Source organism: Choloepus didactylus, chromosome 15 (assembly GCF_015220235.1).
Source record: "Choloepus didactylus isolate mChoDid1 chromosome 15, mChoDid1.pri, whole genome shotgun sequence".
Classification (NCBI taxonomy): Eukaryota; Metazoa; Chordata; class Mammalia; order Pilosa; family Megalonychidae; genus Choloepus; species Choloepus didactylus.
In genome coordinates, this window is record NC_051321.1 from 33,959,536 (window position 1) to 33,979,562 (window position 20,027).

At 39.2% G+C, this 20,027-nt stretch overlaps 1 pseudogene; it reads left to right on the top strand.

Annotated features, from left to right (window-relative positions):
* The first annotated feature begins 50 nt into the window (after positions 1-50).
* LOC119509867 lies at positions 51-19,989 on the top strand (annotated as a pseudogene).
* Positions 19,990-20,027: the final 38 nt, after the last annotated feature.

Here is a 20,027-nt window from a genome sequence, read left to right on the forward strand (position 1 = left end):
CCTCACGTCCGTCCTCCAGGGTACCCAATCCCCAGAACGCTCCGCCTCTAATGCCCGCCCCAGAATCTCGAGCCGCGTCCAATCCCGGAGGGCCTCGTACTGTGGCTCCGCTTGGAGGGGCCGCGGTGGGCACCGAGGTGAGCGGTTCCCAGCGCGTGTGGTGGCTTGTGCTCACTTCCCTCTCCGAGGCGTGAATTCTCTACTGACTGCTTTCTCCGCGGTCTTCAATGCAAAGCAGCTTCTGTGGATGGCTCTCGGGGTGTTAGCGACCGAAGTGCATCCCTTACTCACAACCTATAGGAGGTTTTGTGCCCAACAATCCTCCCCGCCAGAATGGCGCTTCTCCCACCTCAAACCTTCCCTATCGCCTCCCAGACTCATGTCTCGGCCTCGTTAATTGTCTTGTCCCATAAGAAAAACATAATTTAGTGGCAATGACGTGTACTCCAAAGTGCTTATTTCCATTCGTTCAGCGTTCATTGATTGCCTGCTGTGTGCGGGACCTGAGCTGCCGTGTCCCTGCCCTCCCGGACCTTACAGTATTATATACAAAGGTAATGTTTTCATTCTTCCTTGCCTACCCCAGGCATCTCTCTCATTCCCAAGAGGTAGCTTCGTGGGCAGGATAAAGTCCAGGCTGTCTCGAACTTGGCACGTCCATGACCACGCACGATAGGACCCTGCCTCATCTTCTGCCCCTCCCTGCTTCCCCTGTGATTATGGCCCCTTAGTTTTTGCTGCCTCTGCAACCAGCCTCCCCGCTTCCTTGAATAACTTTCTCATCCCACTCCCCGCTTCTTCTCCCAGCCAACTCCTACTCGTCCCTTACCACTCGGTTCAAGGGTCACCTTCCCCTGAAAGCCTAACTTGACCTATACCTCCCCTCAATAAACGTCTGTTTCATTTAGCACGCTAAATTATAGTTACGTTTCTGTGTCTCTCTGCCCCACTAGACGGAATTCCTTGAAGGCAGAGACTACCGGCTTCCACATATTATCAGTGCTGACACTGCCTCAATTCGTGTACCATAAGTAAATGAATGGCTGATTATGGAATTAACGGAGACTATTCACATATTCATATAGTGAGGGAGGTGGCCACCTTCACTTGAGTCTGGCAGAGCCTGGAAGGCTAGTAGGCTGTCAGGGGTGTGAGAAAGCTTAATGGGGGGAGGTAGGGGGGTGTCACAAATTCTCTGATTGGAGGTTGTTGGTTTGGGAGAATGGGAGGTGAGCTAACTGGAAGCAGAGCATCTTACCTGATTGACTTGTGGAGCATATTTGGCTTTGGTTGGTTGGTCCTGAGTTGGAAGTAGGGACAAAACAATAGGGAAGCTGATGGTCACTGACCACATCCTGATGTTTTGGAGTTGGTTGCTGCAGAAGTGGTGGGTCAACTTTTATTGTCCCATTCAGTCTGGCTATTGTCCCTTTGTCTATTCAGTCTCTTATAGCTTTTTGTTTTCCTCCATTATCCTCCCAACCTGGTTGGTCTTTCTAATTTAGCTTTCTCATCTGCTTCAAGTGTTTCATTTTATCCAGGACCCCAGAAGCCATTTGTGGGAGCCCCAGAGCCCCCATAATGATTTCATGTAGCCGCGTACTAGACCTGGACAGACTTTAAAGGTCATCAGACCTCCTCAGGGGAGGAAAAAAATGTATTGTTAAGAAAGCATTGAAACTCCCCTCCCCTGATCACTGTTAATAACAGAGTTCCACATCCTTGTGTCACAAGACCCTGCTGAAACTTGGTTCTCACATCTTCCTTATCCTAACCCTTATAAACCACCCCCTGGCACCCTAACCCTAACCCTATCCCTACTGCTTTTGCAGAGTGCTAACTTCCATCTTTCCCGACCCACCACCACTGTGGAACAAATTATCTCCTATAAGTAAGTCCTATTAAACTCATGTCTAACGCCATGCCTGGCATGTTCCTGGTCCTCGGGCTAAGCTGAGTTGTGATACCGTTTGAGTAGAATAGCAGTTTAAGCTCGCACTCATCTCAAAAATTGTACAAATATAAGGTATTTTTATTATTCAAGAGCCCAGTTTTATTTTTCTAGTGCCTGGAACATGGAAAGGACTCAACAAATGTTTTGGAATTCTTTTTTTTCTAAGTTTCCTGAAGTTGCCTTCCAACTGTGCAGTTCTAAGTCTAACCCACACATATTTCAAACTAGGGTTCTACTAAATGGGTATTTTTGATTAGAAGCAGAATTCCTATGTAGGTTTTAAACAATACTTAATTCATATAGTTTAGAAACTATATTAATTTACAATTCTGAAATATATTGAAACATCCTCTAATTCATATCATAACTTCTATCATGAAACTAAAAGAGTGTTTAATCCTAACATCTTCCTTTTACACTTTCTTTGTCCCTCTGATTTGGATAATACTTCCTTCAGTAAGTCCACACGCCCTTGGGCATTTGTAAAGCATGGTTCTTTACAGAGGCCTGGAATGCTTCTCTGATTAACAGCTCACAGGGCTGGGTTCTGAGATTTCCAGTCAGCAAGGCCAAAAAAGAAGGTTTGAGACTATTTCTCTGTCTCATTTGTTATAATTCAACATATTGAAACAAATTATAGAATCTCGTATTTCAAAACAGATTTTTAATTACTCTTTAAAGCCATATCTAAAATTACATTTGCAGTTTTCTCAAGATGTTCCTAACTAATCAGCCCTGAGCAAAATCAGCCAAACTAGTCCCATATTAGAAGTCATTTGTCTGTATTGTCTCATTTCCCCTCATCAATTCTCCTTTATTCCACACTCCATACTCTCCCTTCCAGGTTTATACATCTCTATTCATGATTCTTTTACACACTCCATTATCCAAAATCAAACTCATTGTTTCACCATCTCTAAACTTATCCACCCAAATCTCCTCCATCCATAGTCCCAACCTTGATGAAATATACTCCAGTGATTCACCTAAGAAGTCATTCTAGCATCTCTTCCCTCTACTTTACTTCCCCATTCCATTCAATGGGTGTTCTTCATTCTAGAACCCAAAATCCTTTCCATTATCTTCTGAAGAAGCCGTCTAACTGGTGGCCCTACCTCCAGGTTTATCCGCCTCCTGAATGCCCTTCCATTCTGATATAGTGAAATCTAATCATGCTACTTCCTGGTTTAAAATCCTTCAGTATGTAGCCCAAATTCCTTAGCATGGTGGGGTAGATTCTGCTTGCTGTCTACCCAAAAAGCAAGCACTCCCTCTTCTTCCTTGTTAACAGAACCCCAATTTTATTCAAGTAACCATACTCCTGTACTTGTCCATATGCTTGAAAGACGCTAGTCTCCACCCCAGCTCCAGAGAGTTTGTGATTGGTCTAAGTAAGTCATGGTGGGCTCATTTCCTCACCAAATACTGGTTTAAGCATGGGCATGTGATGCAATTCTAGCCAATGATACTGAAGGGAAGTCTGCTGGGGATGGGGGTGGAGGGGAGATATTTCTGGGAAAGGTTTTCTCCATGTTAAAAAGAGACACAAGCATAAATCAATAAAAAGTTTACATCATGAGAGGAGAATAGAAGCCCCCTTTTCTACCTCCAGATGTAATATTAAGATGGCTGTAGAAGCTCCAGGCATTGCATCCTTCAACCATGTGAATACAAGGCTTAGAATAACAGAATAGAAATATAGGAAAAATCTGGATCCTTGATGACACCATTAAACTGCTAAGTTAACCAACGTTTGAGTAGCCCTATATATGGACTTATTATTTGAGGTACTAAATTCCTTATTATTCTTATGTTAAAGTTAGTTGAATCAGCGGTTTCTGTTACAAGTAGTCTTCTAATACTTGTCTTACAGTACTTGTTAGGTTCTAGCCCAACAAATCTTCCAAGCTCCCCAATAGGTAGCCTCACCCAGAAACCTTTCATATTTACAGTTCTCTGAATTGATTATACTTTTCTCAGCTCTGAACCTTTGTATTTGTAATTCCTTCTGTATAGAATGACTTTCATTCACTTCTGTTGTTTCATTCACTTCTCCACATCCCTCATGAACTCCTCTGTCCACTTAGGTGCTTCTTCTCTGCTTTTGTAGTACTTTGCCTGTATATACTTCTATTAGGGAAAGAATAATTGTTTTAAAAGCTGGCAGCAGTTTGAGCTGGTTGACCTGGTAGGAAGAAGAAAAAATACCTCTGTTTTGGACATAAATAAGTATGTTAGTTCATAATAAAATACAGGAATTTTAAACAGTCCCCTCTAGAGACTGGGTTTGGAGAAGTCTGATAAGGAAAGTAGAAAAAAACAGATGAAAGAAAAGAGGAGGGTGCCATGCAAGATGGTGGCAGACAGGACTGAAGAGAACACCCATGAGAGAGTCCCTGTATTATTTTTCTGTTGCTGCCTAACAAATTACACCAAACTTAGTGGCTTAGAACAACAATAAATATTTATTATCTTTCACAGTTTCTGTGAGTTGGAAATTTGGGAGCAGCTTAGCTCAGGGTCTCTCATGAGCTTGCAATCAAGATGTTGGCTGGGGCTATAGACATCTGAAGTCGTAACAGTTGCTCAAGGTTATACTTCCAAGGTGGCATACTTAAATTGTTGGCAAGTTGGTGCTGGCTGTTGGTGGGAGGCCTCTGTTCCTCTCCACATGGGCCTTTCCCGGGGCTATCAGAGTGAGTGATGCAAAGGAGTGGGGGGTGGAAGTCTCAATTCTTCTTATGACTTAGCCTTGGAAGTCACATAGCATCACTTCTGCTCACTTCTACCACATACTATTGATTAAAAGTGAGCCATTAACTCCAGGACACATTCAAGGCGAGGGGAATTAGGCTCCACCTTTTGATGGGACAGGTATCAAACAATTTGCAAACATGTTTTAAAATCACCCAAGTCCCCAAGGTGAGGTTGATCAGGGAGCTTTCAAATAATGACATCTGGTGTTCAATTTTGAGTTCTGTTCTATGTTATCATCACTCTCCATGACCCCAAACCTTTCAGTTAAATCTGGTAATACAACAGCCTTGTGTTTGGGTGCTTTGAGGAATGAAAGAAGAGGTATGATACCCAGTGTGGAGCATAGCAGTGAAGAAAGATGAAAGCAACTGAAGGAAGTGAATTAACAAATAGGATGACTGCAAATTTGACAAATACAGGAAATCAATGCCACAGGCCATTCAGAGAAGTAAAAGGCCTCTTCTCAGAGATACAAGGGCAGGGAAAGTTTGGGTTGCAGTATGTCGAACTCGAAAATGCTGTAGTACTTGGTATGGAGACATGGTAAAAAGGACATTTATCTCCTTCTGTTGGTATACATCTCAACTACATTTGGGTGTGGACACCTTCCCTGTGTGTAACCCATGTGCATTTGAGAATTCTGACTCTACCCTTGGCTCTAGGAGTAGGGACTGCAAGCCAGGCTTAAGGTACTAGGCAAAAATCTCATCCCTTGACCATAGCTATTGTTTCTGGTGGGCACATGGCCCAATTCCAGATAAAAATACGTGGGCAAATAAAAGTTTCTCTTTTTTTTCCCTTTTCTTAGAGAACATATAAGGAAGTAATTCGTTCTTTCTCTCTTCCCCTAGATTTTTAATGCCATGGTTACGGCACTGAGTCAAACCAAACCTGAATTCCACTGTATCTCTAGACATCCAATTACTTGAGCTAATAAATTTCTTTTATTGTTTAAGTCAATATGAAATAGGTGCTATTCTTTCAATTTTTTTTTTTTTCTGTTTGAGAATTTTCACAATTAAAATGCAGGGAAAAACTCATTAGATTACCATTTTTCAGTTATCAGGCTGGCAAAGATTAGAGCATTTGAAAATATACTATGTTGATGAAGGGGTGAAAAGCACTCCATTCTTCCAGACAATCAGGCCCAAAGTCTTGGAATCATCCTTCATTCTTGTCTTGCTCTCATTCCCCACATCCAGTTCACAGCAAAGCCTGTGGGCACTATTTAAACTTGTATCCGGAATCCAGCCATTTCTCGCTATCCTCATTACCATCACCCTGGTCCGAAGTACCATCATTTCTTACAGGATTACTGCAATAGCCTCCTAACTGGTCTTTCTGCTTCTCTCCTTGCCCCTTAGAGTCTATTCTGAATAGTGCAAACAGTGTGATCCTTTGAAGTGTAAGCCAGATCATATAAATCCTCCAAACCCTCCCAGAGCTTCTCATCTCACTCAGAGTAAAACCCTAGTCCTTATAACAACCTTCAAGGCTCTTCCTGATCTGCCCAACACACACAGCTCTTACCTCTCTAACCACATCTCTTCCCTCCGCCCCACACCTTGCTCCCTTACCGCCTTCAGTCTTTTTAAAAATATTAACTTCTCAGTGAGACCCTCCCTGACCATCCTGTTTAAAATTATAACCATCCTTCCCACCCATACTTCCTATCCCTCTTCCTTGATATACCACACCTTTTTATTTTAATGCAATTTTATTGAGATATATTCACATAACATACATTCCTTCAAACTGTACATTCAGTTGTTCATAGTTGTGCATTGATCACCACAATCAATCTTTGAACATTTTCATTACTCCAAAAAATAAAACAAAAATTAGAATAAAAAAGAACATCCAAAACATTCCATTCCCCACCTCCCCCATTTTCATTTACTTTTTTTGACACATTAATTCATTGTTTTTTTAACTTCATCAAAAAATTTAAAAACAAACAATTAAAAAAAACATTTCAAACAAAATCAAAACAAAGGATTATGAAAAAAACAACATAAAATAACTACATTACTTCCAACATTTTCCTACCCTACCCCAAGAAAATAAACAGACCATAACCCAAGAAAGGAATAAGAAAAACAAATGACCTAAAATAACTACATTTCTGCGAACTTGTTCCTACCATACCCCCAGAAATTAACAAACCAACATCGTTCCTGAGCATTCCCATAACATTAAGTTTACCCTCCATAACTTATCTGTTCTTATAAGATTATCATTCCCCCTTCATTATTTGCTGTCTATTGCTAGGTCCCCTACATTCTACAATATAAACCATTTATTTTACATGTTTCACAGTATTCACATTAGTAGATAATATACAATATTTCTCTTTTTGTCCCTGGCTTATTTCGCTCAGCATTATATACATCACCTTTTTACATTCAATGTGCTTTACTTATTGATTTATTGTCTGTCTTCCCGCTATAAGAATATAATCTCCATCAGAGGAGGAATTTGGCTCTAAAAGTGAATGTCCTGTTACAGGAAGATCTCAAAGAAATATTTTGACAGCTAACAAAAATATCTATAGCTAACACCATACTTAATGGTTTAAAAAAAAAAAAAAAGAATGGTTTTTGCTAAGATTAGGAAAAAGGTAAGGATAGTCCCCCTTACTACTTCTATGCATTGTGGTATTAGAAATTGTAGCCAGTGCATTAGCCAAGAAAAATAAATAAAAGGTGTCTTAGTTTTCCAAAACTGCTATGTCACATATCACACAACGCTTTGGCTTAAGCCACAGAAATATATTCCCTCATGATTTAGGACACTAGAAGTCTTACGTCACAGCCTTGGCAGGCTGGCTCCTCCTGAGGCTGGGCGTTCTGGCAATGCTCCCTCATTTGCCAATCACCCTCCTGTGTCTGCTCCTGATTTCTGCTGGCTTCTGACTTCTACTGAGTCCCGGCTTCTACCTTGGTGTCCAGTTTCCTTTCCTTGTAAGGACTCCAATAAAATGGATTAAGGCCCACCCTGATTCAATCTGGCCTCAACTCAATAGGTTCTTCGAAGATCCTATTCTTGAGGATTAGGGGGGAGATCGGGATGGAGAGATTACTAAGGAGCACAAGGAAACTTTTGGGGTGAGATATATGTTCATTATCCTGATTGCAATGATGATTTCACGGGCATAGACATGTTAAAGCTCATCAAATTGTACACTTTAACTAGGCATAGTTTATTGTACATCAATTAGACCTCAATAAAGCAAAATTTTAAAATGCCACATAATGCCCCACCAATAGAAAATACCTGGAAAAAAGTATATAGCAATGCATGTTGATTAAAAAAAAATAGAACACATCAACAAACAGAAATAACATAAAGAACACCTTTAATCCCACCTTTGGTAGTCTAGCATCTTCTATTTGTGTTTAAAAATTATCTTAGGTTAGCATGACACATCTTGGCATTTATAAACCATCTTTTATTATAAGAAGCTAGAATAGCACAGTGGGCTCAATAGCACAGTACAAGGGTTCAAAGTTTGGTTTGCCACTATGTGACACTGGACAAGTCACTTAACTTCTCTGATCATCATACTAAATAAAGCACCAGCATACACTATCCTACCTCCAAGATGGCCAAAAGTAGCCTGGAAAAAAATATCCACATCAAATCCTTGGACCTGATGAATGTTTCCTTATTTGGAAAAAGGATTTTTGCAGACGTGATTAAGTTAAGGGTCTTGAGCGTTTATCCTGAATTATTCTGGTGAGCCTTAAAAGCTTATAAAATAGAAGAGGGGATAAATTGGGGGTAAGGCTCTCTGTTTCCACTCCTCCCCCTCCCCCACCCCCCTCCTTCCCCTTCCCTCCCCTCCCCTCCCCTCTCCTCCATTTTGACTAACTCTTATTAGGGTTCACACTCTGGAGTCAGGCAGATCAGTGTTTGAAACCTGGCTTTGCCACTTACTAGCTGTTTGACCTTGAGAAAGTTATGATACTTAAAGCTCATTTCCTTATCTATAAAATAAGAATAATGACCCATCTTCTAGGGTTGCTGCCCTCAATCTTTCTCCAAAGTGATCTTTTCAAAACGCAAATTTGATCATGACACCCAACTCCAGCTTAAAATTCTCCAGTGGAATCCATGTTCTTAAGATGTAAACCAATCCCCATAATGTGACTTTCAAAGCTCTGCAAAGTTCTGGCTTCTATCTGTCTCCCAGGTCTCATCTCAAACTGTGCTTTCCCTAGCCCTAATAACACTGGCCTTGTCCTCTCATAAGATTTTTGCAATGCAATGTTTTCTTCTTCCAGAAGGTTCTGCCTTCCTTGATACCTTCCACTGCCCACCATCTGATTTTGCCTAATTAACTCTTCTTAGCTTATTTCAAATGTCACTTTCCCTATATGGTATAACCTACAAGACTAATTTAAGTCCCCTGACATGCTTTCAGTGTATTATGTATCTTCCTTTCACAGCATGCATCCCAGTTGTAATTTTACATTTGTGCATCTCTTGTTAATGCCTGTCTCCCCCAGCAGACCATGAGCTCCACCAGAGAAGAGACCACATCTGGTTTGTTTATCATTGTATCCCCAGCACCTAGTTCAGGGCCTGGCACTCAGTAGTTAGTATTTTTTGAAACAGTAACTGAGTCATTATTAAGCTTTGCTGCCCCCTACTGAGGCTGTGGATTTTAGCCTATGAGACAAGCACCATGTAGAAGTTTGGAATAGTATGGCCGAAAGGAAGCAGAGTTTCTCAGAGTATGGTCAGAATAACCTCTAGTGCTTGTAAAATGCAGATTCTCATGCTTTACTCCCAGGGATGTGATTTGATAGGTTTAGGTTAGGGCCCCCAAATTTGCATGTCTTACAAGTTCCCCTGGGTGATTTGAGAACCACTATTAAGAAAGGACAAAAAGAAGGAAAAAAGAAAAGGAAGAAACTGATTTGTAAGCTCACTCCCTTTTAATAAGTTCTTGCAAAGTAGTGGCAGGGACTCTACTTTCAGTTCTGGCCCCTGAACCCTGTGTAGGACCTGTTGCTTCCAGAAGAACTTCCCAGAATTAAAGCCAAGAATAGGAAAGGGATGAGCCTCACTCTCACCACTCTGTTGCGTGGTGTCCCTGTTCACACTTGCAGGGCACCAAGGAGGACTAGGCCTGGAGTTAGGGGGTAGGGGAGGGGGAGTTTGAAGGAACTAGAACTCACCAGATGAGTCACTACCACTACCTAAAAGGAGAAATAGCAGCTCCAGCCCAAGATCCATGAGTATCTCATTCATTATTCATTTATTCAAAGAAATATTTATTGAGTACTTAAAACATGCCAAATACTATGCTATTCTGGAGATACAGTGGGAGGGGGAAAAGAAAGTAAGAAAGATGCACCCAGCCCTCACTGAGCTTATCATCTGTTGGTAATAATTATAATGAAATACTTTTATAAACAAATGCAAAATTACAACCATTTAATCTCTGCAGAGGAGAGGACCTAAAGCATCTGATGGGGAATTGATCAAGTCAGGAAGGTCAGGGAAATGAATGAACTGGGATATGAAAACAACATAACTGTACACAAGATTTTGATGAATAGCTACTTACATAAAAAAGTAAATTTTCATTGGACTGTGTTAATAGATAGATGTGGCTTTTTAAATATTTTAATTACATCATGGATCATCAGATAAGTATTATTTTTTGTTAGAATGAGACAGTGTTCAACATTAATTCTATTCCTAGGTTTTGTCATAGATATATGTGCCAACGAACCTTTTTACACTGTAAGTGAATGGGAAGAGTTTTGTCAAATATTTATCACTCCTTTGAACTTCTTCCAAGTTTTACGTCAAAATTTACAGTGATCTAGTTACAATTGTTTTTACTAATATATCAACTGAAACTTGACTATGTCCTTCTTAGGTTTTGTTTAAAGGGTTAGTAACCATCTTCTTTGCAAAATGATGTGTTGAACTCATTGGAGTAATCACTTTTTCGATCTCTGGAAATTAACACCTAAAAGACTTTACTAAAACTTGTCAAATGACTATTAATTGTCCTTGTTACTCTTTCACTTAGAGGTATTTTGGTTTTGCAGCTAAAGTTAGATGAAACCAAGATTTAAGAAACATAAAATTGGAAGTTATACATTTCATGCTTTTTTCCTGTTGACTGTAAACAAAGACCTTTTTCAATTTTCTAGGTCATTTTGAAGTTCCTTAAAAAGGCATTACAGTTGGGCATAAATTGGAATTGTAAAAATATTATGTATAATGTTAGTAATTTCATTTCTAGATTTAAATATTACACTTAAAATTATATATTTGACATAATAAAAAAGATGTCAACATCTGAGAAGGAGAAAATAATTCTAATTAAACAAAATGGTTTTCTGAAGTTCAGAGTATTATCTCCTAGATTGCATTTTGGAAACACTTTGTTTTACCAGGTACATAAGTGGATGCTTTGCTTTTAAGAGTGCAGTTTTACCTACCTGGGGTAAATTAACATCAAAAAGAAGAGAAGGTACTGGATAACTAAAGGTACAGGGCTTACAGAAGTGTAAAAATAATTGTTTTAGTGCATTATTTACAGTAGAATTTACAACATGTTCTTATAAAGCTATTAAGAATACGATAGAAATGAATAAATAAGCAAAAAACAAACAAACAAACAAAAAGTGGTAGCTGGGAGATGTGCCCAAATAAGAGTGAATATTGATTTACCATATAAAATAATCTTTTTTTCTAATTATATCTGTTTCAATTTAATTTGAGTATGGTTACGAAATGAACTAAAACTTCCTATTAGACAAAAACCATGAAGCTAAAGTAATTGTTCTGGATTTTAATCTGTGAAACAGAGATGACATTAGGTTTGCTTCTTATATAGGACAAAATTGATAGCTTTCCTTGTTTTGCCTTTTTTCTCTTTTAGAAATAATATCCTTTAGGAAAAAACTTTTTAAAAAATATACTTGTGATTGCAATAACCACTCCTCCCCCCCAAAAAAGATGTGCAAAAAGAAAAGCTTAGAAGATATTGAGGAAGAGGCGGGGCAAGTTGGCAGCAAGGGAGGTGTAGACTTTAGTTAGTCCCCTAGAATAACTAGTAAATAGCAGGAACAACTGGAAAATAGTCTGGAACAACTGATGGGGGGACATCTGTGCCCAGACAACATCGTATAACAGTCAGGAATGGGTGGAACTGCTGAGATCACAGCATAGAACTGTAAGTAAAGCTCCCCAAACTGTGAAGCTGGTGCCCCTCCCCCACCAGTACAGCAGGCTGAGTTGCAAAATTTTGCTGTGGGAAAAAGAAGCAGTCCCTGCCAGAAGCAAAGGAATGTAACTCAACCAAGCTTCAATTGTGGTTTTAATTAACAAATTTGGACTACTCAATATAGGACATGAGCACAGATAAACCTAGAGCAAGCAGGAAAGGAGCCCAGAGGTTTATCCTGGGTTCAGAGAGGAGGCAGGGCTGATGGGAAAAAAAAAAATACATAAATAAATCAAAACAGAGGCTTTTGGAATTCGCTGAGATCAGAATACTGGAAAAGGGCTGTGCCTCAAGAAAAGGGGCACACAGAACCAGGTAACAATTCCAGTTCTTGCCTGGTGAACTGGAGGGCTGGGAACTGGCTCTGAAAAGGGGACTTCTCGCTTTTTTTCCTTTTTTTTCCCCCTCTCATTTTAAGCAGCTCATTAGAGGAAGCCTCAGGCACTTTCAACTGTCAGTACTGACCCAGGCAAGGATGGAGTTAAGATAGAAAGTCAAAGGAAAAACTCAAGTGTAGGAGACAATTCCCTAAAGGGCTTATCTTCCCTAAGAAAAGAGGGGGGTGGGGCCCAGCTCATGTGGCAGCCATCCCTCAGAGACTTCAGACCCAGAGCCTGAGGGGGGTGGGATTGAGAGAGAAACAGCTTAAGCTTGGCTTCCAACACCCTCAATCCCTGGCCGGGACAGGGCCCCCTGAGAATTAAATGCACCACACCTCTTTACACCAGTGGGGAGCTGCGGGCTGACAAGTGCCACCTGCTGGGCAGGATAGGAAAAGCACAGAGTCTAGAGGCCTCAAGGAAAGTCTGACAACCTTCTGGGTCTCACCCTCAGTGAAAACTGTTACTGAACACAGCCTCCTCCTGAAACATGGGCCCTTCTAGTCTGGGAAAATCTGATTGGGGTAATCAAGGAAACCAGATGCCTAGACAACAAAAAATTGCAAATTACACTAGGAAAAATGAAGATATGGCCCAATCAAAGGAACAGACTTACACTTCAACTGAGATACAGGAATTGAAACAACTTTTTATTAATGAAACAAATCTCCTAAATCAATTAAAAAATCAAATCAATGAGTTGAGGGAAGATATGGCAAAAAAAGATGAAGGTTATAAAGACATCATTGGACAAGCATAAGGAAGAACTTGAAAGCTTGAAAAAACAATCAGCAGAACTTATGGGAATGAAAGGAACAATAGAAGAGACGAAAAACACAATGAGACATTGAACAGCAGATTTGAAGAGGCAGAAGAAAGGATTCATGAACTGGAGGACAGGACATCTGAAATCCTACACACAAAAGAACAGATGAGGAAAAGAATGGGAAAATATGAGCAGGGTCTCAGGGAACTGAATGGCAACATGAAGCACACAAATATACATGTCAGGGATGTCTCAGAAGTAGAAGAGAAGGGAAAAGGGGCAGAAAGAAAAACGGAGGGAATAATCACCGAAAATTTCCCATCCCTTATGAAAGACATAAAATTACAGCTCCAAGAAGTGCAGCATACCACAAACAGAATAGATCTGAGTAGACCAACTCCAAGACACATAATAATTAGATTATCAAATGTCAAAGACAAAGAGAGAACTCTGAAAGCAGCAAAAGAAAAGCAATCCATCACATACAAAGAATGTTCAATAAGACCATGTGCAGATTTCTCAATAGAAACCATGGAGGCGAGAAGGCAATGGTATGATATATTTAAGATACTGAAAGAGAAAAGCTGCCAACCAAAAATTCTATATCCAGCAAAACTGTCCTTCAAAAATGAGGGAGAGTTTAATGGGGTGATGGTGTGATTGTGAAAACCTTGTGACTCACACTCCCTTTGTCTAGTCTATGGATGGATGAGTAGAAAAATGGGGACAGAAATGAAATGAAAAATAGGGTGGAATGGAGGGGATGATTTGGGGGTTCCTTTTTACTTTTATTTTTTATTCTTATTTTTATTCTTTCTGGTGTAAGGAAAATGTTCAAAAATTGTTTAGGGTGATGAATGCACAACCATATGATGGTACTGTGAACAGTTGATTGTACACCGTGGATGACTGTATGGTATGTGAATATATCTCAGTAAAACTGTATTTTTTAAAAAATGAGGAAGAGTTTAAAATATTTTCAGACAGACACTGAGAGAGTTTGTTAACAAGATACCTGCTCTACAAGAAATACTAAAGGGAGCACTACAGGCAGATAGGAAAAGACATGAGAGAGAGATTTGGAGAACAGTATAGAAATGAAGACTATCAGTAAGGGTAAAAAGAGAGAGGCAGGGAAAAAATAAAAATAAAGTAAGATATGACATATAAAATCCAAAAGACAAAATGGTAGACAGTAGACATTACACTGAGTGAAATTAGCCAGAAACAAAAGGACAGATACTGTATGGTCTCATTAATATGGACTAACATCGTTGAGCAAAATTTGAGAGTTGAAAACATATGTTATCAGGATATAGAGGTTAGAGATCGGGCATTTGATGCTGATGGAGTACAGAAGGTTCAACAGGATTGATTGCATAGATCTAGAAATGGATAGCACAATTCTGTGTGATGGTAGCACAATATTGTAAGTACTCTGAACAAAGATGAATGTCAGTACGGTTGAAAGAAGAATGTTAGGGGCATGTATGACACCAGAAGGAAAGATAGAAGACTGGGATTGTATAACTTAGCGAAACCTAGAGTGGTCAATGATGGTGATTAATTGTACAAATATTATAATGTTTTTAAATGAGGGACAGCAAATGAATGTCAACATTGCAAGGTGTTGAAAATTGGATGGTATAGGGGAAAAATGCAATCAATGCAAACTAGAGTCTATAGTTAACAGTAACTTTGAAAGATTCTTCCATTAATTTTAACAAAGGCAATATACCAAAGCTAAATATCTGTAAGAGGGGGATATAAGGGAGTGATATGGGATTCTTGATGGTGGTGATGTTGTCTGACCTTTTCATTGTATTTGATTTTTATTTTTCATCTATCTTTTGTATTTTTATTCTTTTTTTCTCTCTCTCTCCTTTTCCTCTTTCTTTGGGAAAGAGATGGAAATGTCCTCATATAGACTGTAGTGGTGAATGTATAATTATGTGATTATACTGGGAATCATTGATTGTTTACTTAGGGTGGATTCTATGTTGTGTGAATAAAATGTAAAAAAATAAACAGAGGGATACAAGTGCTGGAGAAAATGTGGAGAGAGGGATGTACCTATTCCCTGTTGGTAGGGAGGTAGAATGGTGCAGCCCAGCTGGAAAGCAGTGTGGTGGTTCCACAGGAAGCTGACTATTGCCATATGGTCCTGCAACCCCATTATTGGGTATATACTTGGAAGAACTGAGATCAGGGATATCAGTGAACAATTACACACTGTTGTTTATGGCAGCCATTTTCAGGATTCGCAGCAGATGGAGGTGGCCTAAGGGTACATCAACTGGTAAACGGAATGGTAAACTGTGGTGTATATATACAATGGAATACCCAGCAGTGGCAAGAAGAAATGAAATTGTGAGGTATGCACCTAGGTTAATGGATCTTGAGGTCAGTTTATTGTGTGAAATAAGCCAGAATTGAAAAGACAAACATTATAACTCCTCACTAATATAGACTAACTATAATGTGCAAACTCTGAGAATTGAATCTGACAGCCTAGGTTATCAGGGGAAGGCTTATGGTAAAGGTTCCTAGATTGTAAGCTCTTACAGCAGTCATGTCTGTTCATGAGTTGTAATGGTTATCTCTAAATTCTGAGATGTTGAGCTGTGTGTGTATAACCTGGTTGGTCCCTGTAACTTCGGGTATCTGTGTGACACCTGAGACTCAGAGCCAGAGTTCAGCAGCTATGAATGTCAGCATTACCCCATACAGCAACTATTTAAAAAGCTGAAAAAGAGGTCAGACTTCAATTAGAGATATGAACACAGACTTGATTAGAACTAAGGTAAACCAGACTAAAGAGAAAAGGATGATATTGATTGTGTTTTAAAACTTCAACTTCTGTGTGAGACCAAAGGAAGAGATGTTTATTTGGTATAAAATCTATACTGCCTGTAGCATGCTATATAATTTAACTTGCATAATCAGTTTATTCAAACACCATAATTACATGGAATAGGGGGCAAGCTCTTGTTGGTTTGTACAGGTTAATATGAAACCCGATACATCCCAGAGTAATTTGGCAGAGAATAAAAAAGTATTTGCAAAGCCCCCTTGAGGGCCTGAGGAAAATGTGGAAATATTAAACTTCCCTAGCCGGGGAATTCTGATATTCTCGCAAGCATTGGGGACTACCGTTATAGTAGGCCAAATCCTCGATCTTGGGGCTTGCCTTTATGAGGCTTGTTGCTGCAAAGGAGAAGCTAAGCTTACTTAACAATTGTGCCTAAGAGTCACCCCCAGAGAACCTCTTTTGTTGCTCAGATGTGCCCTGTCTCTCTCTGGGCCCACTTGGCGGGTAAGCTCACTGCCCTCCCCCTCTATGTGGGGCATGACTCCAGGGGTGTGAATCTCCTTGGCAATGTGGGACATTACTCCCAGGGATGAGCCTGGACCCAGCATTGTGGCATTGGGGGGTGAGGAGGTGAATTCCTGACCAAAAGGGAGAAGAGAAATTAAACAAGGTGAAGTTTCAGTGGCTGAAAGGTCTCAAGTGGCGTTGAGAGGTCATTCTGGAGGTTGTTCTTGTGCATTATATAGATATTACTTTTTAGTTTTTAGTGTACTAGAATGGCTAAAAGGAAGTGACTGGGACTGTTGAACTGCAATCCAGTGTCCTTGATTCTTGAAGATGATTGTGTAACTGTATAGCTTATACGGTGTGAATGTGATTGTGGAAACCTTATGGCTCACACTCCCTTTGTCCAGTGTATGGACAAATGAGTAGAATAAAGGGGGAACCAAAAGTAAATGAATAATGGGGGGAGGCAGAGGAGTATGAGATGTTTTGGGTGTTCTTTTTTACTGTTATTTTTATTTTTATTCTTATTCTTAATGAAAATATTCAAAAAATTGATTGTGGTGATGAATGTACAACTATGTGGTGATGCTGCGAACAACTGATTGTGCAGTTTGGATGACTGTATGGTGTATGAATATATCTCAATTAAATTGCATTAAAAAAAGAGAGATGATGATGAAACTGAAGTTCCAAAAGATACTAGTCAATGTATCCCAATAAGATGTTTCACTTTTTAAAAAACAGCTTTATTGAGCATTTTTGTTTTTTTTTATAAAATCATGTTTTTATGGTATGTTACATACCATAAAAGCTACCCAATTCAATGGTTTTAGTATATTCAGACTATGCAGCCATCACCACAATCTAATTTTAAAGCATATCATTACCCAAAAAGATGCTACATACCCATGAGAAGTTACTCCCAGATCTTTCACTTTTGTCCAAAGTAGATTTTCTTCCAGTTGACGTGAGGCAACTGTGGAGGTATATCATGACTGGTTTAGAGCTCCTCTTTGGAGTTACAGGTGCACAGATATTTGAGAGGCTAATGAGACTCTTGCTTCTTCAGCTCATATGTTGGGTGCTCACCAGTAATCTTTGACAAAGGAAAATGAAAGTGTTTCTATAAATGAAAATATTTTTACTACAAGTCTGAATAGATATTTAAGAAAATTAACTTTTATTGAAATTTCCTTCTACTTGAAGGCAGAATGTTGATCTGTGAGAAGTAAATATGAACTTTCCCTATATTCTAGAAATAATGTAAAACAGAAAGCTGAGACCCAAGTTGACTCACAAGTGGATGAGAGCATCACTCAGCTCTTTCTTGTTTCTTATGGCAGAGAGGGAGCTCTGCACTTTTGTAGCACACTATTATTTCTCAGCATGCATTTCTATAAATCTTAAATATCCTCATTCCAAGAATAACAGATAAGACCCAGACCTTGCCATGAATGTATGAAATACATGGATGAAATAGGCATGATCACTTTTAATGTTTAATTAGGTACTCTTTGCTTTTGCTCTCAAGGAGAATCTCCCTAGGGGGTGGAATAGGTGATGTAGTTAGATTAAAGCCTACTTTTCCACTCTACAGTGTATACCAACACAGAATATCTACCCAAGGGCCAAAACATCCATTCCTGAATGCTTTGTCTTTAGCAGAAATATATGTAAGTCAGGGAAAGACATGAAGTCTACAGGTACACATTGACTGAAGGAGGCCTTGCTAACACCAGGATTATTTGGCAAACTGGAGGTTTTTATGTACCAGGGTAATAAACCATAGTAAGATGATGAGGGCATACCTTTCTTTTGTAAGGTGGGGGGAGAATGTGAGAAAGGGGAAGTGGGACAAGAGAACTGCAAGTGTTTTCTCAGGAAGATAAGCTTAGGAAAGAATACAGGCAGAAGATAAGGAGTAGGAAATTGATTCCCTTGTAACTCTTTGTTCATACCCCTTGTTAAGTCTTCCTGTACACATTCTCCAGTTTAAAAACATATATCTCCTCATCCCTTCAGTCCTCATTGGTTGCCCCCATTTCTGAATTCCTACAGCACATGTGGTCTATTCTTCATAATTTAGGAATCAATTCCTTTTTAAGTGACAGTAAAGAAATCTGTCTTATTTTCCTATGTGGCTGCTGGAATCAATTTCATTTTTTTGTGTGTGGTAACTACAAAATATAATTTTCAGTTGACTCTTTGGATATGGGTACATTACACTGCAATTTTAGAAGTAAATGTATGGATAGAATAGGAAATATTTAGTGTCTTGCTTAACTATAGTTATCTAAAGGGTCTAGGGTGGCCATTTCTTAACAAATTTAGCAAAGTACACCAATGACTTAGTTCATTTGGACATTGTTATTGTAGGAAACTTACCACTTCTAAAAAACAATTTGGGGCATTTTTTTTTTTTTAATGGCTTGATTCAGAGATCCCTGCCATTACATAAAACATAGTTCTACTTCACTTACGAAGCATAAATATTTGAATATGTAACACATGCTCCTTTATGGGGATTCAGTAGCAAAATCACTACTAGCATGGTGACAATCTCCATAAATGAACTTAACAGATATTTTTCATTCCTCCTGTAAAATCAGCCATATTCTTTTCTTTACTAGGCAAAGTTGGGTGATCAAGGAAATCTCTCCGAACTGGTTAATCTCATCTTGACAGTAGCTGATGGAGACAACAATGGCCAGGTTTCCTTGGGAGAAGCAAATCAACATGGGCACTTCTTCAATTAAATGAATTTCTTCTCATGGTAATACTTCAAGATAAAGAATATACCCCCAAATTAATGGAATTCTGTGGTGACCTATATGTGATGGAAAGTGTTGAATATGCCTCTCTTTATGGCATAAGCCTTCCATGGGTCATTGAACTTTTTATTCCATCTAGATTCAGAAGAAGTGTGGATCAGTTACTCACACCATCATGGCCTAGAAAGGTTAAAATAGCCATAGGACTTCTAGAATTTGTGGAAGATGTTTTCCACGGCCCCTATGGAAACTTCCTCATGTGTGATACTAGTGCCAAAAACCTAAGATATAATGATAAGTATGATTTAAAAATGGTGGACATGAGAAAAATTGTACCAGAGACAAACCTTAAAGAAGTTATTAAGGATCATCACTGTGAGTCTGATTTGAACTGTGTCTGTGGCACAGATTGTAGAACTAGCTGTGATCCAAGTACAATGAAGTGTACTTCAGAAGTGATACAACCAAACTTGGCAAAAGCCTATCAGTTACTCAAAGACTGTCTGCTGCTTCGTGCTCCAAGTGAAATTTGTGAAGAATTAGAAAAGCAGCTTTATTCTTGTATTGCTCTCAAAGTCACAGCAAATCAAACGGAAATGGAACATTCTTTGATACTAAATAATCTAAAGACATTACTGTGGAAGAAAATCTCCTACACCAACAACTCTTAGTTCATTTGGACATTGTTACCATTGTGGAAAACTTTTTTTAAATGGTTTCTGATTCAAAGATCCCTGCCAATTACTTATAAAACTCCTTTCCCCTGGGCCTAGCTGAGAAACCGTCATTTAAAAATACATGTGGTTACTAAAGTAATGTCAGGAA